Here is a 27,544-nt window from a genome sequence, read left to right on the forward strand (position 1 = left end):
AAATTAGTATTTTTTTATATGCCTGTCCCAAAAAAACATTCAGGAACCAATCACCAAATTAAAAGGAAAATATGTTTAAAATGTTTAATAACTGTGCATTCCCATTCGTATACTGCATCTTTTTTAGTAGTGGAACCCTTTTTAATATTGCAGAATACTGAAACCAATACAAAACTAATTTGTATAAATTTCTCCATGAATACATATTAGAATATTCAAATGTAATGCAACTGTTTTTATATGATAATTGTATAGTTGTGGCAAACTCACTTATTTTATTAAATTAAATTCAAATCTTACAGTCATTTGGACCTAGACTTGTGGCGGGGGGATGGGGGAGTGGGCTGAAGAGGGGTTGGAAGGGAATCAGTTTTCTCTATAGCAGCTGCCCTGGTTTGCTCATCTCTAATTCATTTTCCTGCCCTCAGACCTTTCTGGTAAACTACATTTTAGTAAAAATGTTAGTAACATGCTAACTTTTTAGACACCTTCTTGCTTAAAGTACTAAACTGTTAGCACAATCCTAATGGATTTAATTGAAACAATTGAAAAGTTTCTAATTAGTAAGCAACTTCAATGCAAGTGCTGGCAGGTTTTTAATAAACTTGTAAGTAATATCCACTAAAATATTCTTGTGATTCTCAGTATCATACATAGTAAAGGAAAACAGTATATTAAATAAAAATAATTAATAACTTTAAAAAAGCTTTCTTATATATTGCATTTATAAAATTAATAGATACCTACTGAATGCCTATGTTATAACCCTGACATTACTCTACCAATACCCACTTGTGGCAAATTATGTGCAGACAAGGAGTTTTTTCCCCGAGTCTACTGTGTTTCAGCATGGTAGCGTAAGAATGTTGTTTTGGGGGAAAGCATTTGGTCAGAGCAGGGATTCCCAAGCTTGTCTCAGGTAGTCTCGGCTCTTGCTGCTGACACCTCTCCAAAACAGCTGCTGCTGTCTTCTGATCCACCTTTTCCCATCTTGGCTGGTTTAGTGGGATGGCCTCCCTTCCCTTGCCTATACCCTTGCTGCTGCGCAACATGCACCCCAAAATAATTTTCTTGGCAGAGTTTATTGGCATAGTGCTTCACTGCATTCTTCATCTTGCATTTAAATTTGACACAGTTTTATTCTGCAAGCCCCAGCACAGTGGTATGACCAGTATGCAGTAGCAGCTATTGAGTCCAATCAAAAGCAGCCCTAGGGCTAGAACACAATTACTACACTTGATGAGTCAAGAAGTGGAGGGGAAAAACATAACTGGTAGTATCTTTTTTTTGCCCTCCGTTTTTCTTTGACCCTTATTTTTTGACCTCACTTAAGCCAGTCATTTTTCCTATAGACCTTTGTGTCAGCATATACTTTAGGATTAAGCATTTAAATAGTAAAATTATTGCAATTAATATGAGCTGCCCAGCTCACTCTTTTCTGATTTGTAAGCCCTATGCAGGAGTTTGGGTTTTCCCCTGTTCCCTATTTTAAAACCTCATCAGCTGTTGTTTTCTCCATAGTGAGTCGTTCCAACTGTTTACATGTACAATATATATATTTTACCCACTTTGGGGCTCTGTAGCATTCATGTGATGATAGCTAAAGTGCTTAAGTTTCCCCTTATTATGGATGAACTGCTTCTTTAAGGAGTTAATTTAACCATTTTGGACATGTAAATGATAGTACAACATTTTTCAAACTGCATTGCCAGTTTTACTCAATACCTTTCTCCATGAAGTCTCCTTTACTAATGGAAATACTTTCCTGAGTAATGGAGAAACTAAAGAAAACTGTTATTAAGTCAGATGATGATGACTCAGGCTAGTAAAAGTCAATTTAGTTAAAAAGATAGTGCCACTGAAATACCTGGCAGGAGATACAGATAGGAGTAAACTCAACTATTCTTTCTGATGGGGGAATTTTAGCTTACCCTCTTGTGTCAGAAATGGTGGGTGGGTCTCAGCATTTTCAGTCTCCCTTCCTGCACTGGGCAGCAGATGTTCCTGCAGCAAAGAGGCTCAACAGCATATTAACAATTCCCCAAATTTTTTTGGTAGCTAAGTACTATCACTTCATAATGGATAACTGGAGAAGGCTTCAAGGAGCCTTCCAGGGGTTGCTTACTAGTTCGATTGTGAATTCTTTTGGGACAGCTGATTTGTCAGAGGGCATGGTTGCCTATAACAGAAGTGGAAGGAGTTCTTTTATTGATATCAAAGCCTTATTTCATTTGAAATTGACAGTAATTGTGATACTGGATGCTGGATATTAATAACGGTAGGGTATGAGCTCTTAGGGGAAGAAGGGAAAAATACTGCTGTTTGATTAAAAAAACCCAAGTATTTTAAAACAAAATATTATTCTGAAAATATGGAAGATAGACTGCAAACAAATGGCCTATTTGTTTGATATCTATTGAGTTTAAAATAGTTGCAGATGGTATATGGGACCTCAAATCTCTGACTTATTTTTGCCCTTTTATAGCCGCACTATTTCTGTAAAGAACAAGGGATTTTTATTTTTTTTAAAAAGCGCATAACATTTGGATTTGTCCTTTAAAAGCCAGCACCATTTGCAACATCATTACCCAAAACTCTGAGAGCTTAAATCAACACAGAAACCTGAAATTATGTTCTTGTTTGATAATTTGACACTGCACCCGTGTGCCTGCCTTTGCACTAAATATGGATGATGAAACACGAGGGTGCACAGCAACATTTGAGAGTGTTACAGTGTGCTTTCAGCGTTGGTTTCACCTGGTCTAAGGGTGTTCCCGATGGGTGTGTGGTGAGTTGATGGTGGCTGGCTGCCAGGTGCCCACCCAGCCGCCCTCTCCTGCCCCGACAGGGTCTCTCTGGGGGGCATCTCCCCTCCTCCCGCTCTCCCCTCGGGGCTCGCAGGGCTGTTTCTCACCCGGTTTCCCTCAGCCCTGGCTGCCGGGCAGCGTTTTGCCCTTTCTGAGCCAGGCTTTCCCCGCGGCGCTCGCCCGTGGCTGAGGGGCTCAGCTGTGCCCTGCGCTGGGGCCGTTGGAGCCGGCTGCTGTGTCCGGCACGGGGCAGCCCCGGCCCAGCACCACAGGGGCCTCCCCGTGTGGCCTCGGCCTTCTCTTGTGCTGCCTGAGGTGGTTACTACGCTGTTGTTGGTAATTCAGTTCAACTCGCGGTCCCTACTGGCTTTTTTATTCGTCTCCAGAACCAGGGCGGAGCAGAAGCAGAAACAAAAGAACTAGGTTTTGGCTGGATTAGTGCCTGATCTGACTGACCTCACGGCGTTGTGAGTGATGGTGCCTGAGCGGGCCGGGGGGGCCTTGTCCCAGCTGGTGGCAGCTCAGAAGGGGAGCGTTCCTGCCTGCAGCAAGGGCTGCTTCCACAGGCCCTGCCAGGGCCAGCGGGGCTTGCTTCCCAAGGACATCCATCCCTCCATCTCCGCATGTGAGGTGAGCATTCTCCAGTTAGGAAATTTTACACCTAGAGGATCTCCATGGATGAGTTTTGAGTCTTGTTTGACCTGCTTTGCTAGAGAAGGCAGTGATTTTTGTATAGTGTTTACCTTGCACGGTGGTGCTGAGCTGCTTCTGAAGACATTACATGAGCTTGCTGAACGTCTTTCCACTACATTCTAGATTCTGAATTTCTAAATAAGCCTTCTGGAAGACCAGGAGACTGCACAAATGTGGTTAAAAGGGTTGATCTTGTTTTTCTTGCAGAGATAATGCTGGGTTAGGACTTTAAAGACTGCTTGTCACAATCAGGCTGCGTGCTTGCCTAGATGTTATCTTTTGTTTGCGTGTATTTGGCCTGAAAGCATATCCCAGTTGTCACTACAATGTGCTACTCTGTTATAAGCACATAACTATTTTAGAACTGAATATAAGGTTTGCATTGCGTTTTCATCAAGGGGACATGCAGATATTTCCTTGTTGTTGTAGTGTGAATTATGCACAGGTACCTATATAGATGCTTTCCTTCTTTCTACATCCATTAATCTAGATTGCCAGTAGCATGAACAGAAGTTCACCTGAGATCTGCTTTGGAGGGTGTTCAGTTCTGGAAGGAGAGTGCAATGCTGCAGTGGCAATGCTTTTTTCTTCTTTGCCCGCTGGCCAGACTGTTTTTATCTTTCATCACTGGATCGTGGTGTCAGGGCCATAAAAATTGCCTAGCGCAAGAGTCACTGTTCTTACTTCATATAAAATAATATATGGTGTTGAAATTGTGGAGTAGTTCTGGTAATACAGACCTCTGAAAATGATTTGTATTTTATGTACTCAAAGAATGCTGCATGTTTAAATGGTTAGATTCTAGTTAAAGAAAAAACAAACAAACAAAAAATTAGTTATTATTTTTTAAAAAACAGTATTTGCAGTGTAATGGATTTTTTTATGACAAGAGTTTTGAGACCAAAACTGTGATGTGTTTGAAATTTATTGGTCAGTGTGAAAATTTACTGTGAAAGCCTTCTGTGTTTGTCAAGTTAATTTTTCAGGGGCATGAAGGTCAAACTTTGCAAGTTTAAATATTTAGTGTTGAGGCTGGAAGCTAATGCACTTCCTATGAAAAATGTTATAACTCAAATCATAAGCACAGTGAATTATTCCAGCATTCATATGGTGATTTTCATTCTATTTATGTGATTAATTAGTGCTTGTTATGTTCCAGTGAACTGCAGGATGCTAAAATGAAGACAAAATATTTTATGTTTATTGATTTAAGTCAATTATTTAAATATATTGGATTAATTGAAGTAAGAAATTACTTGGATATCCTGCAAACATAATAATTTAGTTGATCACATTGTTTTGATCCGTTAGTCTTCAGAGTATGTTTCTATGTTTGTTGAATTGTTAATGACTTGTTCAGATGTCTGCATGCTTTGACATTCTTTGAAATAATCAAATTGCTGCATATTGAGGTGGGAAAACAAAGCTTTTCCAAAGCTTGTCAAATGCAAGTGCAAAGTTAGAAATTGGAGCTGCTTAATGATTTGTGCATACAGAGGCTCATCAGAAGTTTTTTCAAACATTTAAAAATTGAGGGACACTGGTGGGTGATTATTTCAAATATAATTTTGAAAATCCTTTTGCAACCGTAGAGCTTAGCCTCTGACTGGAAGCGCAAGGTGCTACAGTGACTCAAAGTGATAATAGTTAACTTGGCTTCATTTCACCAATTCTGAGCTTGCTTGCTCAACGAAGTCCTAGTACTGTAAAAGCAGAAAAGTCAGTGTCAGGGTGCCTGTTCATCTGTTTAAAGCTTTTGATTTATTTGATTTACGTTACTTGTGGGGTTTTTTTGTGTGGCATTTATTTATTTAATGTTATGGTACTTGAATGTATCCATTGTTATCTTTGCTAGCCTGTTTTTTTTTTTTGTATGTGAAAGTTTTACACTGTAGCTCAGAGTGTCAGTTTTGTTGCTGGGAAAATCTGGATAAATATATATAGATATCATTGTGAGTATAAAAATTGTAATGCAACTAAGATGACTTCATTTAGAGTTAGTTGATCTGGGGGTGGGTTGACAGGAGTCTGAACATGAGCCAGCTGTGTGCCCTGACAATGCTGAAGGCTAACAGCATCCTGGGTTATGTCAATAGGAGTCTAGCCAGTAAGTGGAGGGAACTGAATATTCCCCATTATTCGGCACTTGTTACAGACCATGTGTGGAATACTGCGTCTGATTTTGGCAGTTTTTGCCCTCCTACTACAAGAAGATTGTTGATAAACTTGAGTGAATCCAGTGGACAGCCAACAAAGATGGTCAGGCGACTGGAGATGCTAGGGAGAGAGGAGATGGAAGCTGGGCTTGTTCAGCTTCCATAAGAGGTGCTGTGAGGAGGCCTAGTAGCAGATGCATGGTGAAAGAATGAGAGGTAAATCCTAAAAGGAAGCATGGAATTTCCCATTCCAAAGGAAAAAAAAAAAAACCCACAAAAAATCACTATGAAGATAACTAAGCACTGGAACTGGTTGCCCGGAGAGTTTGTGAAATGTCCATTCATGGAGGCTGTCAGGAGCATGCTGGATGAAGCCCTGAGCAGCCTGGTCTAAATTCACTGTTGTCCCTGCTTTGAGCAGAACGTTGAACTAGGGGCCTCCTGAAGTCCCTTCCAAACCAAAGAACGCTGTGATTATATGAAATGCAAAGTGATGAGTGCAAGGCAGGAGATGTTACAGCTACTGTGCAAGGGCTGTCAACTGCTGAGGAGAGTTTGGTGTGGAGCTAAGAAAAGTTGTTAGTGCAAATTTGCAGATAGAATTTCTATTGTTGAGGTTTTACAGTATGCAAATGTAGAAATCTGAACGAAATGTTCATATTCAGAATGTATTTTGCATATAATATATAGCTATTTATAAAGTAGCTTTATCTGATTACCACAAGGTTTTATAGAAACTATGTACAAATTTCACTCCATCCTGAAAAGTCTGTTCTCTAAGGCAAGAAATGAATTTTCCTTTAATAGTCATACACATGCATATTAGAATTATTTTGGTTTATTTGCATTTGTGTCCTTCCTAGATTTCTAGTGTGTTTCCACTTCTGGTAATTAACCATATTCCATCCTGAAAGAAAGTAGTTCCCTGTGTGCCTGACTGCTCCTGATGGTGGGCTGCTTCGCGTTTTTCCTCCTGCTTGACTTAAGATAGATGCTGGGGCTTTTGTTTTCCACTCAAGTATTTTTGTTTGTCTTGATAGATTCGTTGTTAAAACTCTTTGCTGTCCCACCAGTGTCTTCATGGGCCAGTTCTTTTAGAATCCTGGGGTGAATTTTGCCCTTAAAGGTTTGCTTCCTCTGTGGACAGTCTAATTTCCAGGTCTGTACTTTCATATCAATCAAATTTCCAGGGCTGTACTCTCATATCAATCATGTTTTTTTACTGCATCTTTGATGTAATTCTTTTTGTCTGGCAATAAGAAAAAGGAATGGCTTCAAATCTAGGATCCCATCGAGATTAATTAGTATTGTATTACTATATATTTCACTGTTCCCCTTCTATTTACATGGCTAAAGGAAAGGAGGAAGAAAACCCTTTATGCCTGTTCTGCTGCAGGTGCTTACAACATGTAGTAGTAGGGGCCCTGCAGAATAGGACGGTGGGAAGCAACTGTGACAGGAAGAGGACAACGCTGTCAAAGATTAGGAGTGGAAAGGAAGATGAGTTGTTTGGAAGTAGAAAGGAGGAAGCTGCTGGTTGATGCCTGGTGTTGGTGACTTGAAAGCTTCAGTTACATATTCACAAGAGTTACACACTCTTAGTCTGGGCATTGTTGAGAAACAGTGGGACAGAATCATCATCATTTAGCAGAACAGATGCTGAAGCTCAATTTACTGTTAGCCAGTGACACAATCATGCCTTAAACAATGTTTACTTAAAACCAAGAAAAAACAAAACCCCACCCCAAAGCACTACAGAGAAATGATGTATTGACAGTTTAAAATGAACAAACACCCCACCCCCTGCACTAGAACTAGGTATTTTACTGGATTAAAATAAAATTAAATAGTTTTTGGGTGGGATTTTTAGTTTACTCCGGAAAAGCTGAGGGGGAAGGATGTGGGTTTCTTTGGTGGTTTTATGTTGTGTTGTTTTGGGGTTTTTTTGGTAGTTTACTGTTGTAATTTCGTGTGTGTGTATCTATCTATCTATCTATCTACGCATATCTAGGATCTATACTGCTTTTGCATTCATTGATTTCTCTCAAAAGTGACAGATTCCGGTCTGTGTAATGAAGGTGAAATATATATATTTTTTTTTTTTTTTTTTAAATTATCATTACAAAGATTGTTTTTCAAAATGTGAAGCTTTACTGCTGGGATGACTAACATGAAAAGTAAATAAACATCACCTTCTGTTTTTTTACATGAAATCCCAGTTTAAATATCAAAAGACTTAATTATAAGGACACAACTTCATTATGAGTTGTGGAAGTGAGGGCCATGACTGGGCTGGGTTCCCTCATCTTTTATATTTCCCTTTCATCCATTTGCTAAGGCCAGTTCAGTTATCAGATAGAAGCAGATTGTTTGCTTTATAATGGCTAATTTTGGCATTTGTCCAAATAGGCAGAGCCAATCTGAATACGTTTCATGAAAGGAATAAGAGAAAATTGAGTATTCAGCTTGTAAGGCCAGTTGTGGGTACACTCCAGAGAGTTCAGTTTGTTTGGCTCACTGAAGAAGAAATCCAAAACAGGGAATTTGAGTTGGACTGTATTGTAAGGAATTTAGAATTTATGGTAGAGAATTAAGTAATTTATATGGACCGTGAGAAGTGTACCGATTCCCTGGAGAGACAGAAAGACCAAAACTGAAGCATTCAGAACACTGAAAAAAGAAAAAAACCCCATGACTTTAGACTGCTGGGGTGGTAATGGCTTGTCACACGGAGGTTTCTGAATAAAATAAAGCTGTTAATAAATGACATGCGTGGTAATTCAGTATAGTGTTCTGGTTATACATTTGCATCTTTCTGCCTCTCTTGCCGATTAGAGCGGACTGTTGAACATTAGTGGTAGCAAAATGCACCTCATATGCATGCTAATGGATTATAACTTTTTATAGGTGCAATTTGTACCTGTCTCTCAGTGGATTCGGAAGGTGGTGCATGAGGAACAGATCGTTAAGCACCAGTAGCCAAGCTTTGCTAATTAGCCCATCTTCAAGTGCCAGTTCTCTTTTATCCACTGAGAGAGAATGTAAATTATGCTTATTTTCTCCCTCAATCTTTTGGGCTTCTTGTGCAATGTATCTCTTTGACTGGAAGGGAGAGACTGCAGATTTGTAGTTTTCAATTCTCATGATTAATTGAAGAACATGCATGGTTTATTCAAAAGCAGGGATGCTGCCAAAAAGGATCTAATTGGTTAAATAAATAACCCTAAGCTTTTATTGCTCAAAGTGGTTTCTATTGAATTATTAATGCTATATCACCCTCCAAATCAGTAGCAGTTAATGACTGATTTGCTTGAGGCTATTAATATTTTTCCAATCATTGCTAAATTGCTATGATGACTTCTTTTGCTAACTCGTAGCTTACCTTATTTGTTCACTTGGTAAAGTGGTGTTGATTGTAAGAGAACACTGAAAAATAGCTTCCAAATTTCAGCAGGTTTGTGTTTTGCTCCTGAAGAAATATTTCATTCTGTTCATAACAGTGATTGTGAAGAACATTTTTGTATAGGGGAAACAAAAAAGAGGAAATATTTTTTGAGAACTGTTTGGCATAAGTGGGATTCAAAAGCGTATAAGCGTAATGAATTTATTTAGACCCTTTGCTGTGAAAAAGGAGTAATTGGAGCATTACATGATTTCACGGTGATAAGTAGTATTTCCATATATGAACAGAGGTGTGTACAAAGAAGTGCTGCACCTTAGCATGGAATGGTTCTGAGAAAGTGCCTTGGGGAAAAAAAAAAAAGGTGAAATTGGCTCTGACCCATGCAAGGCACTAAAGGTCTTAAAAATTAGGTTTGAATTCTGTTTCTTTATTTAATTCTGGGAAAAACAAACCATCTCTGACTGCTTTTGTGTACACAGCTAAGATAGGCAATCATCTAGTATCAGAGGGTTATTATCAATGATCATGAAAACATGGGTGTATTTCCGAGAACTCCTAATTAAATAAAAATGCTTTTAAAACCAGTAAAATGTTTGATGTTATTGAATATTAGTGGATGATATTACCATGTCTGTGTTGAAGCTAATGTTGTTATAAGCTTTTTTTTTTTTTTCAAATATTAGCTTTGGTCCAGTGTGTGAGGTGTAAGTCAGGCAGCTGTGAGATGGACTTCCTTTCTTCTCTTCACAGATGTTTGAAATTTTTCCAAGTGGGCTATGCTGCAGCAAATAACTGAGCCCCTTTCCCTGGAGCCGTTTGAGGGTAGAGATGGGTGACTACTCCGTAGGAGGTGGATAAATGCAGTAGGAGGAGGGAGTAAAAAGGTCATGTACTCTTCATGGTGGAGAGGAACGGGCAAGAGAGCTGACTGAGTTTTAGGAAATCACAATATGGGAAGCAAGGAACTGTTGTTCACCAATTCCCGCAATACAAGAACTGAGAGAAACTTGAAACTCGATGGAGCTCCAGACGGAGGTGAACTCCTGGCAGTTGCTGCAGCAGGAGGGAGTGGAGACAGACGGCACCAGATGGGATCAAAAAGGGGTTTGTCAAATTTATGGACAACATGTCCATAAATAGATACTAAAAATACTGCCCTCCAACATCTCTAATTCAAGAGCTTTGGATGCTGGAGGAATAGGAGGGAATAGGCTACAGAAATTGTCCAGGCATGTGGTATTCCTGAGATGCACCTCTTGCTGCTCTGTTGGAGACACAGCACTGGGCTAGACAGACCACTGGCCTGACCTTGTGAGGCATTCACTAACTTCTTAGAGATAACAGTATTGACATGTGGAGCATTTTTAGCATTTAAAGATTTAAGAATTTGACTAAATTCCTTTTCCTTTACCCATCAGTGCAAAGGGAATATGAAGTTCCCTTGGCTGCTGTCTATTGAAATTTTTTATACCACCATACTCCTAACCTGAATTTGGTGTTGTCTTTGAGGGTACAGAAGGCAACAGTGCTTCTGTGTTCTGGTAGTTTCTTAGCTTCCAGAGCAACCTCTTGGGATGATTGAATAAGTGGATATATCATAAAATAGTCGTGAGGATGTGCAGCCAGAATATGCCCAAACTCTAAGAAAGGCTAAGGGGGGGTGTGTGTGTGCGCGTGTTGAGGAGAAAAAAAAGTCACTTTGCATCTATGTCTCTTTCTTTCCTTCTGCTTTTTTATGTGTATGTGATAATACTGTTGTCCTGAGAAGGTACTGGAGGCTGGATAAATTCTTTTGAGATTAAGATAATAGTGCATTTTTTGGAGTTCCTCTGTCGATTTTTGTGCATTTTCACTTTTCATGCAGTCCTTACAAACGGGTTTTAATTTTTTTTTTCTGTTCCTTGTTGCTGGTGAAAGACCCAAGGAAAACAAAACGAGAAGGTGACTGCCTTGCCCATTTACAATACTTAGAAATGGTAGTTAGATGCGTGGAGGGAAAACCAAGACTGCACTCCAATATTAATTAATTTTTTTATACCGATGGCATACATTTACTTATAATAATAAAAAAGTAGCATTTTTAGAAATAAATGTACTTTAAATCACTTAACATTTTAAATTCTATTTCAATAAGATGCTGATATAAGCCCATGATTACATTAAGGATCAAGTTTGTTTTCCTCACAGAGGTCTAATCAGGTTATAAAATAAACAGTAATTTTTTTCAGTGCAATGAAGGGAATTATTTATTTCCTTGGCTTTTATTAGAATAGCTACCTTTTGTACAAGACTTTCATGAAGTTCACATTCATAAGCCAATCTAACTGGAAATGTACCCCATTGGCTGAGAGCCAGTGCAATATTGTTCTAATCAGAGGTGAGGTTAGATGACTTGATCTATCTTTTGCATTTTTAATTTCTTTGTAACACTTATGGCTGTATCATGTAGTTTTGTCAGAAGAAGAAAGATAGTGTTTACAGGAAAAGAGGTAAGTGTAGGATTTGTTGTATGGATTTCTTCAATATTTTTAACACTGGTAGGTCTTTGTTCAATATACTCTTTTGGTTGTTACCTATAATGAAGCAAGTCTTTTTTTATGTAAGGTGTGAAGGTATACAAGTGAATTAGCTACAAGTCTGTGTTCCTTGCACATTCTTTTGCAGATTTTTTGTATTATGGGATCAAAAACCTTGTCATCTTATAAAGAAACATAGTGAATTAAACTAATTCTTGTTTAAACAAATGGTTTTGGATTGTGAGTCCAAAAGACTGCATCATCTCAGCAGTCGAGATGCTAGATGATTTGTCTGTGGCTTCTGAAATGAGCCATCTAGAATACAGCGTTCTACAGCTGTTTTAAACTCTTGCAATAGACATTGGTTTTAATTTTAAGATTTTGGCTATTTCAAGACTACATCCACCCATAAAAATAATTTCCAGGTCCTTGTAATCAGGAATTTGAGTTTCCTGCAATTCCACTCAAAGATGTTGTCATTGTGATATTAAAGGTAAGAAGAAATCTTCAAAAGAAATGCAGTGATACAGTCGTGTCTGTGATCTTCTTCTTTAAAACCCCAATCCTGGTGGTCTAGCTATAGAAGAACTGCTGAACCCGCTGCAGAACAGACTTTCCTCTTTATCATCGTGAGAAACTGGATTGTGGATCAAGCCTGTAGAGTGACAGGTGTGTGTACCAAGATTTATATTGCTGTGCCTGTACATCAAGGCTATTGGCTGAGGAAACATATCCCTTCTGAAGAGCAACAAAATACTCAGTGTCTGTACCAAGTTCTGGCCAGCTGGCACTTAGAATAGAAAAAAAACAACCAACCAACCAAACAAAAGCCCCAAACTTTGTTGCAGCTTGGTCCTTTGAAAGAAGGTAGTGGGAACTTTCTCTAAAGAAATAGTGAGAATGAAATAATTGGCATGATGGAGTAGTCATAGCAGTAATACCATTGAGACTTATAAACCCAAAAGCCTTGAATTTGAGTAAGATAAAATGGCATGTTGCCTGTCCATGTTTGCCCAGTAAATTTCATCGTGGTCTGGGATCTATGTATGTGGGTATGAAGCTGATATTGATTTAAATCTCCATTTTTGTCTAACATTTGGGGTTACACTTTTGTGAAGGATCCTAAAAACCATATTTATCATCAGACTAAAAGGTGTCTGTGTAGATTTTATTATATTAAGTATATTTTTACTTCACAGTGTTTATTGCCTACCATTAAACACACAGCAGTTTTTTAAATATGATTTTTCCAAACAATGTTACAACCAGAAAGTTATTATTAGCAGCACCGCAAAAATGCGGTGCTTGTTTGTGCAAGAAGAGAAGGTTTATGAATAAATCCAACAAATAACGCTGCACTGAATTTTCAGTACTTTTATAAGTATATTAAAAATCTAGTCTTTTCTATTCTGGACGCTTTACCTATTTTCGTGTAGTACTTTGATAAGTCAGATTCAGAACTTAAATAGAAAGTCAGGATTTCCTTCCTGTGGCGAATAACTTGCCACAGACCCATTGGGTCCATCAAACAGTTCATTTTCAACTGTACTTGATCAGTGACACTTGACCATGCCCTGCTAGCCGCTACTGTGAGACAGTCCAGGTAGGAGGACTTATTTTGTTATGTGAATTTTTATTTTTTTTTCCCCTCATAAAGTGGGAACAAAAGGCTTTTTTGTCACTTGCCCACCTTCCACCTCCCAATAACTGACTAATTACATTTACACTATTGACCTACCCTTTAAAGAGCAATAGTGCATGGCAGCTGATTGTTTCCACCTGTGTGAAATGGCAATAGTGCAAAAATCTGCCACATGTTCCACGTTTGTATGAGTTTATGTGAGAGTTGGCACAGCACTTCACCACTCAGTGTCTCACTGACTCTACAGCAAAGAGTATGCCACATAAGTTTCTAATATTTCATCCTCAGTTTGGAGGAAATTATAAAGGAAATTTGTGTCAGGCCCACGGCTAGAGTTTGTCTATGATTGCCATCTAAGTCAAGGGCCTCTCTGCTAACCTGGAAGGTTTGGTTTTTATTTTTCTCCTCAAGTGTCCTCACAGCTTGTGCTACTGAGGACCCCACAAGAGATACCATATATGGTGATTCTACATGACCAGGATAATCGTGTCAATTAACTGTACTTGAATTTTTCTCTTGGATTTTAAAAAAAAGCAAGCCATATCTCACTTCTGATCTTTCCCTCTGATTTCTTCTGGTTAGTTTTGGGCTTTTTTATTTTGATCTGTACATGTATACATTGTCTCCTGATTAGGGTGCTGCTCACTAGCCAAGTTGCGAGCTGGGCATACAGAATGCAAACAGATCTATTAACTTAGTTCAGTGAAGTGCAAATGCCGTTCCTGTTATTCTACTGGACCCAAACTATCTGTAAGTATAACCATGTGGCATGTTAGCAGTGTACTTTCTAGCGCTCTGGGCTTTTGGAGAAATTTACTGTATTGGCTCCAGTGCCAGGCCAGCGTCGAGTTTTTGGGGATTGTTTGGATCTTTTCCGGAACTGTTAAGACCTCCAAGTGTCTGCGTGTTTATGAATGCTGGCATATGTGAAAGAAGAACCAGAAAATTACAGATACCTGCCAATTGAGAGCTAAAATCTGATTTGAACATTCAAATACGAGCTCAGATTAAGTGATTTTTAAAATACTACTTTTTTAAAAACAAGCTATAATTTTCCCTTAAACAGCTAAATCCGGTTTAGTTGTTAAGTTCTACTCTGGTCAAAACTGGATGAGATTTTTAGTCATAACTGCGATTTCAGTACTGGCAGAAGTTCAGGTGTTGGCATATGCTGTACTGTCCCTGCTTGAACTGTGACCTTACCAAGGCATTGTGTCTCAGCATGGACTGCGTCAAACTTGTGCATTCCTGTGAGTTGCTGGTCTAGCTATTCTAGATATAAGAGCGAAACTTGTGCTTGTAACTTCCCTGATTCTTTTTAAGTAGGAAACAGCTGTTTTGAATAAATCCATTCAGTGGTACTCTCACTTTTGCTTTTTTGTTTTCCTTCCAGTGATATATTTGCATGCTTTGTTTGATGGATTACTACTTCCCAGAATGTGAAAAGTTAATAGTTTGAAAAGAGGAATATTTACATACTTAATATGACTTATTTAAATAGTCTGATTAACTTAATTTTTGTAATTATCATCATGATTTTTGTTATTGACAAATGCTGTTACATACTTTTTTTTTTTAAAGTACAAAAAAGGGTTTGGAAATTTGTGATTTTTAACCTTGTTGATTTGTATGGAGTGAGGAGCCTGTTCATTGGTAGAGACATATTTTGGATATTCTGACACTGACTTCAGTCATGAGTGAGTATGCAGCTGAATGCACTTAGGCCTAATACAGAGTATTGTTAGTACATCCTTAATGCTTTGACACTTTCCCAAATTTATCACCTGGAAATCATGAGACAAATGGAAGTGGTTTATTACTACCCTGTGATAATTGCTTCTTACATCCCTGCTTCTTACTTTCCAGCTTCAACAGCATGTGGTTGATGTTCCGTACATGCATCTTTTGGGTTGTACTTGTCTTTTCCTCAATCGCATGCGATGGATTTACCACTTACCTCAATGTATTTCTGAAATGTCTGTTTGGAAGAGAGACGTTTGCTGTGATAAGGAGGGGATAAGAAAGTAGATAAGTAGTAGCCCAATTACAGGGACTTGCAACCGGTATGTTTTAGGCTAATTACACAATGGTTCCATGGCAGTAAACCAGTTGACTCAAGGGGAATAACTCTGTAAAGCTGATTATCATAAAAACATGGAGTTTAATAAAGAATTGTGGAAGATAAGAAACAATGGAACCAGTGTAGTCTCTTGTCCTTGGATTTTTATCTTTGCTTTTCAATGCAAAGTTGGAAGTGATTGGATTTATGTTTACAGGGGATTTCTGAGCAGCTTGAACTGACTGGATCGTATTTTCATATAGATAAGAGCCTGCTCTCTTCTAGACTAAAAGGGGGCAGAAGGTACTGTATACAGGCTCAGAAGAGTATCATCTTACACATTGTGTTCATCTGTGTGTGTATGCACGTATATATGATGGTTGAACCACAGTCATGTCAGTAGATGTGAACACAAGGGTGAGCCACATTTGTCTAGAGTCTGCTGTGATGTTTTAGAAGTTCTAGATGTTGGAGGAGCAGGGGCTGTAAGATGATGGAAGTCTTTTGACTCTGAGGAGTTAGAACTTCAGCAAAACACAGTGGAGCCTGTTAGATTTCTAAAGCAGTTACTATCTGTTCAACATATGAAGCTGGAGAAAAATAAAACTAAGGGAACGATGGTTTTACGAGCTCTACTCTCATTTAAACAACACCACCAACAACAAAACAAACAAACAAAAAACAAATGAAGGGAAACAGGATGCTGGTAAAAAGCAGATACTGTGAAATAACCAAGATAGTCATGTTGGAATAATTTGTGTGTGAGTCAAGAAGAATAACTTTAGATAATACCCAAACAAAGCCCATTAAGATCTTTGCACATGCATTATAGATCAATTTCAATTATAAATAAATTATAGTTTCCAAGTTACTTTTGAGAAGATTTAATCTGAAGTCAAACTTGGATTTTCTGAGATAAATTTCTGCCGTCATAGTAGATGCCACATCCTGAAGTGTTTTGTTGAAGTACAGAATCAGAAAAAAAAACAACCATTGACTCTTAAAAAAGAAAATGTGCTTTTGTTATTACAGGGAATCAGGATATGAGTGTCACTGAGTTGCTATATCTGTATCACTGGAAATGCAGGTGATATGGGGTGATTTGCTATATAAGGAAGAACTAATCTTGTCTTTCCTGTAATCTGTATGTGGGTTTTGGAGGTTGGCTTTTTGCAGGGCTAGTTCTTTCCTCCTGTATTACTCACACTACGGGGGCACAGGTTTCCAGAAACGTAGGTTTTCTGTGTTGATGTGGTATGGTATAGCAGACTTAAACGTGTGTTCTGAAGACACTTGTATTCTTTCACAACTCTCTGGTTTTTTTTCTAGCCCTTGTATTCGAGTCCCCTATTACTGTGTTAGAAGAACTGGAATTACTGATTGTTTCAACTGGCAAGTAGTAGTGTTAACAGCCTCATGCTGTTATGGATATTTAATGAGGAATATAACAGTGGTTGATAATACTGAAGTTAGTGCTTTGCATTTTATAAGCATTAAGTAAATATTTAGTGTTTAGTGTTAAATGATAAGGGAAAAATAGTGAAGCCTTGTATTTAAAAAAAAATTTTGTCGATGGGGAGAAGATTTCTGGGGTTACCCTTTTGATTGCATGATGATATGAATGCTAAATACCTGGATTCTTACTTTACTACTTTTTGGCTCCAGTGTCAGTTTGTTTCAGTATATTTTTTTTAAAATACCTGTATTTAAGAAATTAAGAGCACAATGTACTTGCCCTGAGTTTGTTATGGAATGCTCCTCATATTAGAAATTAATAGATGCTGATCTATTTCCATGAAATCAAATACTGTGGGTATGTAGCCACTTCTGGTGAGAAAGATTTTTAAAAACAGAAATACATTTACTTTTCTTGTTATATGCATCTCGGCAAGTTTGTATTTTCTGTAATTATATAAATTGGAAGGTATTACTCAGTTTGGCTCTGTGCCTCATAAAAGCGTGCCTATTCCTGTTTTTCGTAATGCAAGCCGAGATGGGCAGTTTAGCAGGCAATCTCTAAGCAGGCAGAATGCCAGCTTTATAGAGAAAAATGCTTCAGATGCAGAAATGATGCACAGAACACATTTTCTATTGAAACTGGGTAAGTTCAATGCATAGGAAATGCAAGTTAGAGATGACTGAGTAATTTCTTCTTCTTTGTTACCTTTGAAGTAGCCATTGCATGGAATGAAAACTTTGCTGTGTTAATGTACAGAGGGAGTCCTAATGTGGTATTTGTTTTTATCTGCTGTACACTTATAGTAGCAAACCATCTGTGACTTCTTGTGCTAGATGGTAACACTCTGTTTTGTAAGATACACAGGGAATTTGTGCAGCTGTATCTCAGCTTAAAAGCTCAAACATGGTAAGTCATGAAGTTTCTGTCCTAAAACAAAAAGTTAAATTGAAACTGGAAATGTTGTGAGCTGTATTCTCATATGCACTCATCTAATAAATATGTCACATTTATATTTTGAGTCACTTAAAGGCAGAGACAAACCTTTGTTGTAGTATGTTGAAATGATTTATTTTAATAGTTTTAGTTGGGTTTTTTTCTGTGGTCCTCAATGTTAGGTATTTTGTGTTGTAGTGATTTAACCCCAGTCAGCAACTAAGCACCACACAACCACTTGCTTGCTACCCCCTGGTGGGATGGGGGAGAGAATCAGAAAAGTAAAAGTAAGAAAACTCATGGGTTGAGATAAAGACAGTTTAATAGGTAAAACAAAAGAAGGAATTCATTCACTGCTTCCCATGAGCAGGCAGGTGTTCAGCCATCTCCAGGAAAGCAGGGCTCCCTCACACATACTGTTACCTGGGAAGACAAATGCCATCACTCCAAACATCCCCCCCTTCCTCCTCCTTCCCCCAGCTTTATAAGCTGAGCGTGATGTCATATGGCATGGAATATCCCTTTGGTCAGTTGGGGTCACCTGTTCCAGTTGTGTCGCCTCCCAGCTTCTTGGGTGCCTCCCGCCTTCTTGTTGGCAGGCCAGTATGAGAAGCTGAAAAGGCCTTGACTGCTTAGCAACAACTAAAATATTAGAGTGTTATCAACATTATTCTCATCCTAAATCCAAAATGCAGCACTATACCAGCTGCTAGTAAGAAAATTAACCAGACGAAACCAGGACATATGTGTATGTTTTGAATATTTAACACGATACAGCAAGTGACTAGACATTGTTTTATATAGGAAAAAGCATTATAAAAATAGAGTTAAGAGGGATGCAAGTGAAGATGAGTGGCGAGTCAGGAAGACTTACGTTGCTCACTTGGTTCTTAAGGAGAAAGATCTACAGGTAGGAAAATAGCCGATTCCTCTTTTCCTGCCTTAGCAAAAAAAATATGTGTGTCATTGTATAGAGATATCAGACCATATTTTTATGTAAAAAATAATTTCTGGAAGACAGTCTTATAAATTGTAAAGCCTCATAATACTGTGGTGTTTCTTTGCTTTAAGGTACCCAGAGGAGTTGTGTTGTGCAGGCTTCCTGGTGTGTCTTTTGGGACATGCCCAGCCTTGCGTGGGTGTTGAAACCAGGGACCTGAGTGTCCAGTGCAGCCGCTCTCGGCCTGCTCTCACCTGGTGCCGTTCCTTCCACAGCAGCTAGGTCTCGTCCTCTCTGTACTCTTCTTTTTAACTTCTGTTGAGGGTGATCCTCTGCAACCCTTCCAGACACATCATTTATTAATTTATTGAACTATAATAGTTAAATGTCTATGGTTTATAAGGGGTCATCCTATCTGAAGCATTGCTTTTTTCTAAATTATAACTAGTCATTTCTAATTATGGCAGCCTATTGTCCTGATCTCTGTGACTCCAGTTCCATAGGATGACTGGCTATTTTCTTAATATTAATCAGCTATATTAAATAGAATATTTTACTGAGCTTATTGAAATCAATAAGGTGACTGAAATGCTTAGCGCTGAATGCAGAGATGAGTTTTTTGTGATGTTTTAAATGCTTTTCATTGGGATATGCATAAAGTCATCTCTTATTAAAGAGTACTTAATTAATATGGAACCACTTCATCATCATTGTTGTTGAGATTATCTTTAATCACTGTGGTATAATAACAGTAGCGTAAATAGGAAATAATAAGTTAAGTCTTGTTTCTTGCTTAAAGGGATTTTTGACTTATATTGAAAAGATAATTATGTTCTTTATACGAAGAATTTTACTCAACATCTTCATCTCCTATCCTTGTTGACGTTTTTCCTTTTTAAGGATTTATACTAACTTATTAGGAATTTTAATGTAGGAGGATAGGCTCTGGCAAGTGTGTAAAGCCACGATACTTCTTTTTATCCTGGTAATTTTGTTGTTGTGTTTTCATGCCATATGCAAATTAATTTTTAATCAGTTAATACAGCTTTTCATCCACAATCCAACAATGTATTTATGGTGTTTTGCTTTTATGAGAAGCAACCCTTTTTATCTTAGATGACTGTATCTCTTTAAAGATAATATCCTTCACATAAGCAAAGCTAATAGATTGCATTTCTCTCCAATGTTTCCTAGATTTCAGACTTGTGCTGGTAGCTGAGGTCAGTCTGCCGTTTTCTGGCAGATACATGTACCCTTCTGACGTATATCCCTTACGTTGAGTTACTTTCATAAATTGTGTTACTTACCTGTCACTCCATCACTTTAAATTATCCATGTAAACGGTTTATTTTCAGTATAAGTATGCTCACTATAAATATTATATGCAGATTTTATGAAGGATTTTTTTTATTGAATATTTTATTTTGAGAAGGTAATTATAATACGAAGTGATCCCTGACTGTCACGCTTGCGCCCTCAAGTAGAGGGTAGAAGGCAGATACAAAGAGTCGTAATAAGAACTGTTCTATTAACCACTGAGGAAACCTGGAACAAGGCAAAATGTTTCCACCTCGAAACAAAACAATGGATGATGAATGGAAGGGAGTACCCAGGAACAGTGAAACAGGTCTGTCTTGTGTTGTAAACAGCAGTGCTTGTGCTAGTTTTTTGGGTTTGTTTTTTTTTTTTTTTAAAAAAACCAACGTCAGCGAAGTTGTGCGGGGGGGGATAGGGGAACAGTGAAGGGATTTGCAGATGCTGTCATGCAGCTTCTCTTAAGAGGGATTGAGTGGAAAGAAGGCCTGATGATAGATTAGCAGCAGCGGCTGGTTGCAAAGGCAGGTTGGAGGTAAAACTGGCTGTTGGTTTGGGAAGAAGGAGAAGGTAGTTCATGTAGGAGCCTTGAAAGATTTAATTGTTTTCAATGTGTTTTTTTTTTTTTTTTTTTTTTTTTAAGCACAGCTGAAACCTTCAGAAGGGGGGTGGAAATGGCATCTTAGTGAAAAAGATGCGCTAGGAAGATGCTTGTTTACAGCCATATATCTGAATGGATAAGAATGGGCCACAACTGCGTTTCACAGTTAGTGAGGGATGTTGCAGTAGTTGCACATGCTTTGTGTTTCACCTCTTCAGCATGTTTTCCATAGATGGACACAAAGGACTAGGCTTTAGAAGATGTGTGTGAAGATTATTCATACATTAGATAAAAGATCTTGATTTTCAGCTGCTTTGACTATTTTGGTGTGAGAGGATTGACCTGCACGTAGTGTTCCTCACCCTGATGTACATCCATGGCTTTAATCTGCAAGAGCCTCCAGCACGTGAAAATATCAAGTGACTTTGACAGCTGCCCTGTTTATGGAAAGCATATGTTGCACATTATTCTCACCTGTTGTGGGAAGGTAGTGGAGATGGCAGGGGAAAGGGTGCTTTAGAAAAGTGGCTGCTGACTTAAGAAGTTACTCACAAATGCATTCTGAAAGAGGAACATCCTTACCCTGTAAAAAAAAAAAAAAAACAAACCCAAAAACCAAAACAAAAACAACAAAACCCCCCCCAAAACCCAAGCCAAAACCTACAAAAAGATTTTTTTTTTTTTTTTTTTTAAATATGAAGAATTCTAGTGCTTTTAGACAATGATGCCTCCAGGTATTACAGATCTCTAGGAAATTGTTTCATTTCTCAGGGAATTTTCCCAAGAGGTAATATGCTAATAATTTTACAAAGTATTTTTGGATAAACTTTTCAATGTTTTCAGTGTGGATTCAACTAAGGGCTTTTGTAATTTAGCAGTATTCACATTTATGCATCTTTTTCACATTGCTTTTAAAAACCTTTCCTATTGCTGTGTGTAAAAAAAAAAAAAAACCAAACAAAAAAAAACAAAACAAAAAAACAAACCCTGCGAAAGCAAGAAATGCTGTTGATGTAATCTGTGTGAAGAAAAAGGTAAACCTCTTCAAACTGGTGTTTTCTTTAAAATGAAATTTATTGTGGTATAAGCTTGTGTGCCTTTGTTATTACAGCTGGGTCAGTTTAAACTTGTTTCTGGCCTCAGGTTCCCTTCTTCCCTCTAACCATTTTGTGCCTCAGAGCTCGCTCAGCCCATGGGAAGTCTGGCACAAAGGAGGAGGACACTGTGGCAGTCTTTGGACATGTGCTCTGAGTATTTCTAGATGTCCCAGCTGTCCCCAGTTGTTCTTGATATACTTAGCAGGAGACGAGCTCCAGTACTTTTTGCTAAATGTTTGGGTTTTTTTTCTCTGTTTTACTTTTCAAGAGGAAGGAAGTTTTGTTTTGCTTCAAGTACCCTTCTGTTGGTCCTCCTTCACCTAGTGAAGTGCTGGACTTTTGATGACTGTGACCAGTACTTGGAGACTGAGTTTTAAACTACTAAGCAGTTGCTATTTCCAGCCATTTTGCTGGAGAGTTCAGCTTTTTCAAAATCCAAATTGAAAAGCTTGTGCTCATGTCAGGGAAAGAGCAGCTTCTTCTACAGCTTCTAAATAATATGCTGAGAGCTGCAACTGAGTTAAAATGAAGGTTCATACAGTACAATGACGTTTATTGTAAATAGCGGCTGAGTGTAAGCAATGCATTTCAGGCACATCAGAGGTGAAGAAGCTGTCCCGTCATCACGTATCTGGCTGTTCAGAGAGATGCAACTAGTGCTCAGGCCTTCTGTAAAAGAGAGTACAGAAGAGTCGTTGCTGGTATTCTCCCCTGTGCTCAGGAGGGCATTTTTGCACTGCATTTACAGTCTGAGGACTACTAGCCGGGGAAATACTGTAGATCAAACACAAAGTGCGCAGTGGTTTTTGTCATTAGGACATTGTTTTTTCATGGTTTTGGTGGAACAGCTGCTTTTTGTAATCAGATCTCAGTAGATTGTAATTTGTGACTGGCACACTGAGAATGGATTAGTTTAAACATCTTGATGGTGATGTGGTTAATCCCATGAGCTGATTCCTAATACTTTATCATTCCTGCAGGCTCTTTTTTTTTTTTTTTTTGAAGAATTTTGTGCATGGCACAGAGATTGTGGCCCTTTTTGTGCCTCTTTGCTGCATTTGCTTCTTGCAGTTAATAAAGTGTTATCTGTTCTGGTTAACATCTTAAACACTGCCCCTTTTTGTGCTTATTGTTGTTTCTCTTGTCCCTCCATTCTTATCTTCAGTTTCCAGATTGTTCTGAGTCATGGCTACTGCTTTCACATGTTTCCACTTTTGTCTGAAGATGCGCAGTTTATCAATGTCAGTGTTAGTAGTAGGATCCGTAGTACTCAATTCTGCACAACGGACTTTGATTTGCCCAGTCCAGGAACAGAAGCTTTAGTGAAGGTAACTATCCTGCGGGGTAACTTTGTGCCTTGACTTGAAATGCTTCTGATTCTGAACTTCAGTATCCTGATTGCATCCTAGGCCAGGATGAAGCAGGGTCTGTGGAGACACCTTCTGTGGTAGAAGCAGAAATGATAATGCAGTGTGTGGATGCCTGGATTTTAGAAAACTAAGGTTCTCTAAAATCTTGCCTTGGGACTCTTGCTGCGGTTTGTTATTTTAAGGCGTGCTACAACCTTTTATTCTTAAAAGAAACACCTTTGTTGGTGTGAGTTCTGAACTAATTACATGTGATGCTCATAACTAGGTATGAAAGAGTTACTGCAGTTTTCTAGTGACTGATTTTTCGCACTGTTTTATGATAAAATATTTTAAGACTTCTATATAATGGTTTAGATCATGATGATAAGTGATTCTGTCATTGCTCTGTATTTTATATACATAAATATGTGTATGTGTGTTAGAATACTTGAATTTTAAGGGTGATGGGAGATGATGTTAGAAATAGTACCTGCATATTTCTTTCTCTGTTTCAGTGCAGTTTACATATCCAAGCACGCATCATAAAATAAAATTAAATGGTTATTTCTTGTTTTTAGGATTGGTGGTGGTTTTACTTCTGCTTTCTTTTGCTTACCTACCCTTTAGTATTAAAACTGAGGTTCTAGAAAATGGGAAAACAAGGCAACAAAAAGGGATGCTGGCATCTATAGAAATAACTATAAATATTGTCTCCATTTGTAGTTGGAAGTGAGCAAGTTTTCTGAGGACTTCAGTGAGAATTTAGTAAAAACAAATGCTGACTGGGCTTAAGGGATGATTTTCATTGAGTTGCAGCTTTCCGTTATATTTTAAACGCATTCCTCCTTTTGATTCAATTTAATAATCCATGACATAGAAGTGGTTCTTTGAGCTGTTTTGCAGGACTAAGCTAAGGGGTTTTTTTAATGAAAAATCAGGAAGGAACTCAAAGCTTGCCATCTGCAGAATGAGGCACTAGCATTTTAAATCAGTTTTTGGTTTGAAAATCTCTTGGAGAAAACTCTTTGCCTTCCAAAGTGTGGCAGATTATATATTTAAAAAGAGTTTCAGAAGAGTTGCCATGAAGTTTTTGAAGTTGAATTTGACCAACCCTGCTATTCAGAAAAAATGTTTGAGAACTCCAGGAGACAACTTACCTTTGGTTTTGTTGCTCTTTGAAATGAGCGCTTAAGGTGATGATCCAAGATAAGTAATGGAGAATTACGTTGTAAAATTACATCATTAAAGGAGTGCAATAAAACACTGAAAAACCTTTTAAGAGTGGGCCGTGAATCGAGTTTTTACTAGAATAATTTTGTTTGGGAGGTGATTTATTGGGAGTGATGATGCGTTAGACTTCAGAGATGTTGATTTGCTACTTTTATCATATGTCTGAAGTTCAAGAAGTGCAGTACCTACAGTGCATTTCAAAAAAGAATCATTCCTGCAGTATGTCTTTGAGCATAAGTATTAGATCTTCTGTGGAAGGGGAAGAACATGCAGTATTTCAATAAATATAAAGGATTTTGCATCTTGATTGGTCTTCTTGAGGATCAAGCGTAATTATTGCCTTGTAAACAAGAGTTTACCCATATCTTCAGGTAAGTCTGTCTTGTCTAAGTCTGGAACCCTTTTTTGATGAGTAGGGAAGGAACTGAAATGATGTAACTTGTCTGAACAGAGCAAGTTGTCAAAATCCATCCAGAGCTATTTTTACGCGACAGATAGTTCTCCCCTGTTCTTTGTGTCATGGCCAATTTGTCTCAGAGGGCCTTATTGCGTTTTGTAATACATATATAGAGCCATTTTGTGAAACAGATGGTTTAAAAATAGGACTATCGGAGAAGAAAGATGGAGCAGATGAATATTTTTATGCTGTAGGATGAAATTATTAGAAATGTTGTATTCATTAAAAATCTGCATCCCTTACTACCTCTCCCAGCATTTTAAGGGCGAGCTTTGTCTGCTGCATCTTGCTTTCTGATTTTCTGTCAGTATTTCTTACGAGATGGAGAACTGGCTTCCTCATTAGTCCTTTGGGAGTAATTATAGGTATTGAAAGGCTGAAGCTGGAGTTGAATGAATTCCAGTCTTGTTTGTGTGGTGTTTTGTGGAGACCAGTGGGAATGCTTATAGTGACCTGAATGGAATTTTTACCACGATTGCTACTCTCTAGCTCTCCTTGTTCCTTTGCCATCAGTGGGACAGCTCTGGCATCCTTAACCAATTTTTCCTCTAAGGAGGTGGACCACACGTCGGAAGTAGTGTGTCTGTGAAAATAAATTGAAAGAAAACAAAAACGACTCCCCTTGGTTATGCTGTTGCAAATGAAGTTGATCTTCCTTCTGAGGCAATTTCTGTAGAGTACGTTCTCAAAAAAGGGGTGGGAGATTTGTGGTGGTGTTCTGACTTTTTCCATCTTTTCCTTTCTTTGGATCCTTGACACACCCAAGCAAGTAAAAGAACATTAATAAAGCTCTGCCATAATTTGTTTGATGGAAAACAGGCTAATGCAGAATGGGAGAAGATGCTTGAAGAAAGAGACTCTGTCCCTCTGCAGTATGTAACATAAACAGGTAGCAGTACTAGGTGGGCAACTAACTTGGGTTTTGATGTAAGTTTCTGCACAGGTTTTCCACTATGCACTTTGGGGAATCAGAACAGAGGTGCTGTTGAGCAGCGCTAATGGCTTTTATTGACTTTGCAACCCGTTGTACAGATGAGGTGCCTGAAAAACAAGCTTGTTAATTTTGCCATACTGCTGTCAAAAGACTTAGATATTTCTAAAGGTGCCACTCAATAGGCTATAGAGAAAATATTGTGATGACTGTAACTTTCTTCTTTAGCTTTCACTTTTTAACTTTAGCTTTCATTGGGAAAGCTGATTTTAATTTACAAACTGCAAACAAAGCTCTGAACCTGAAAAAACAACAGATGTCTTAAATCCCGGTGATACGTCCTCTGTTAGAAATTGTAGTAAATTCTATCATATTAAAAAAAAAAAGGGGAGGGACACACACACACCATCGTGCACATGGCATACCCATCAAATTTTTAAGTAACCAGTTGTCTATAATGACTCTTCTGATTTACAGATGTTTCGAGAGATGCAGAAATGAGGCATGAATTGGGATGTTGTCAGGAAACAGCAAATAGCACTGTCTCTTGTTGCAGTTTTAAGCATGTAAGAATGTGAAAACAAGAACGATATACTTGATGCCGAGTTTATTAACCTCCCACTTGATGACTTGCCTTATCCTTTCCATTTCAATATTAGTTTTGCTTTCCTTCGGTTATTGAATCAGGATTTTTTCCTCTTCTCCCAGTGCCTTAATGCCTGCCTCTCAAATGGCATCTGCTTTTGCATTTAAAGGCTGTGCAGTACTTTCACATTAATGTCATGTATGAAAATAAGGTGTTTTCTTGACGATCCAATATAAAAGTAGACAATCCTTATACTCTGAAAAAAAAAGGAAGGCAGCCCGTATATGTAAAACCAGTGTATCAAGAAGTGTTTGTTGCTGTCTTTCATTGTTGTTATTTTTCTGAGCTGCCAATTAGTGGATAGCAGGATAAGGAATTACTGTGCCACAAGACTATAGCTTCTGCTTTGTGTTTTGTGCCTGTAAGCTCCATTCTAACTGCTTTGAGATATATCACCAGCCTGCCATAACAAAATGTACATAATAAAGTAAAAAGAGAGTGCTTATATTTATTTTCTCTCCTCTGTTTGGTCTCTGCCTCCAGAACTGCCCAACTCAGTGTCCCAAACCAAGTGAATTGTGTGTCGTGTATTCCTCATCTTTCTGAAAGCAGTGGGTTCACCATGAAATCTTTTTCTTGAGAGAATTAAAAAAAGAAAACAATGAAACAAAGGAAAACTGAAATGTTCTTAAAATGCAGCTGCATCTGATCTAGAGCTACAAGCAATATTTATGCGCACGTTTAGTGCACAGCATAAGTAAAGCAGAAATTTGAAGTGGTCTGGGAGTTTAAATGCACTTTCACGTTTCCTAATGCTTTCACATTTTTGTTCAGTTTCATGTCATCTGTGATAATGATTGTAAAATACTACAATTCTTTAGAAAATTATGGGTTTTTTTTCCCAATTACTTTAATGTTATTCTATTTAAATCCCATTTTAACATTGTTTTTATCTGCGATAATTTAGTATACCTTTCTGTGTGGTCGAATTTTCATTTATAATCTGTGTATCAATACTGCCTGCAGCACAATGTAATGTGAGAGCCAAATTAATTTGTTTTGAAAAAAAATTAGACCTTGGGGTAGAAAGAGAATAAGTTAAGATGCGGGGTGAGTAAAAACACTGGCAAATGCAGCATGGGCACCAACAGTATATGTTTAGTCAGTGGTAGAATTTGAACCGTATCTTAGACAAAGAGTGATTATCTCACAGATTTATCTGCGGTGCATGTTTCTCTTTCCTTTGTTGCATTGTTTCAAGTTCTCTTACCTTTGAAGGAGGATAAGAATTTCGGAACGTGGCAACTTTTCCAGCAGTCCTGTTTGTATTTCTGGAGGGAGTACCAGTCCTAATATCAGGATTTCCATATC

General features: G+C 38.1%; 1 protein-coding gene across 7 annotated transcripts in view; it reads left to right on the top strand.

Moving 5' to 3' along the window:
- Window positions 1–27,544, top strand: part of SEMA5A (semaphorin 5A) — a 353,355-nt gene that overhangs the window by 48,269 nt on the left and 277,542 nt on the right. Inside the window, exon 1 of one of the 7 annotated variants that reach the window (XM_074576231.1) lies at window positions 3,419–3,437. The exons of the other annotated variants lie outside the window; for them this stretch is intronic. The gene's annotated coding sequence lies outside the window, so the exon portion shown is untranslated. Of the gene's footprint in view, window positions 1–3,418; window positions 3,438–27,544 lie in introns of those variants that run through there. 7 annotated transcript variants of the gene reach the window in all.

This window comes from Larus michahellis, chromosome 2, assembly GCF_964199755.1.
Source record: "Larus michahellis chromosome 2, bLarMic1.1, whole genome shotgun sequence".
Taxonomy (NCBI): Eukaryota; Metazoa; Chordata; class Aves; order Charadriiformes; family Laridae; genus Larus; species Larus michahellis.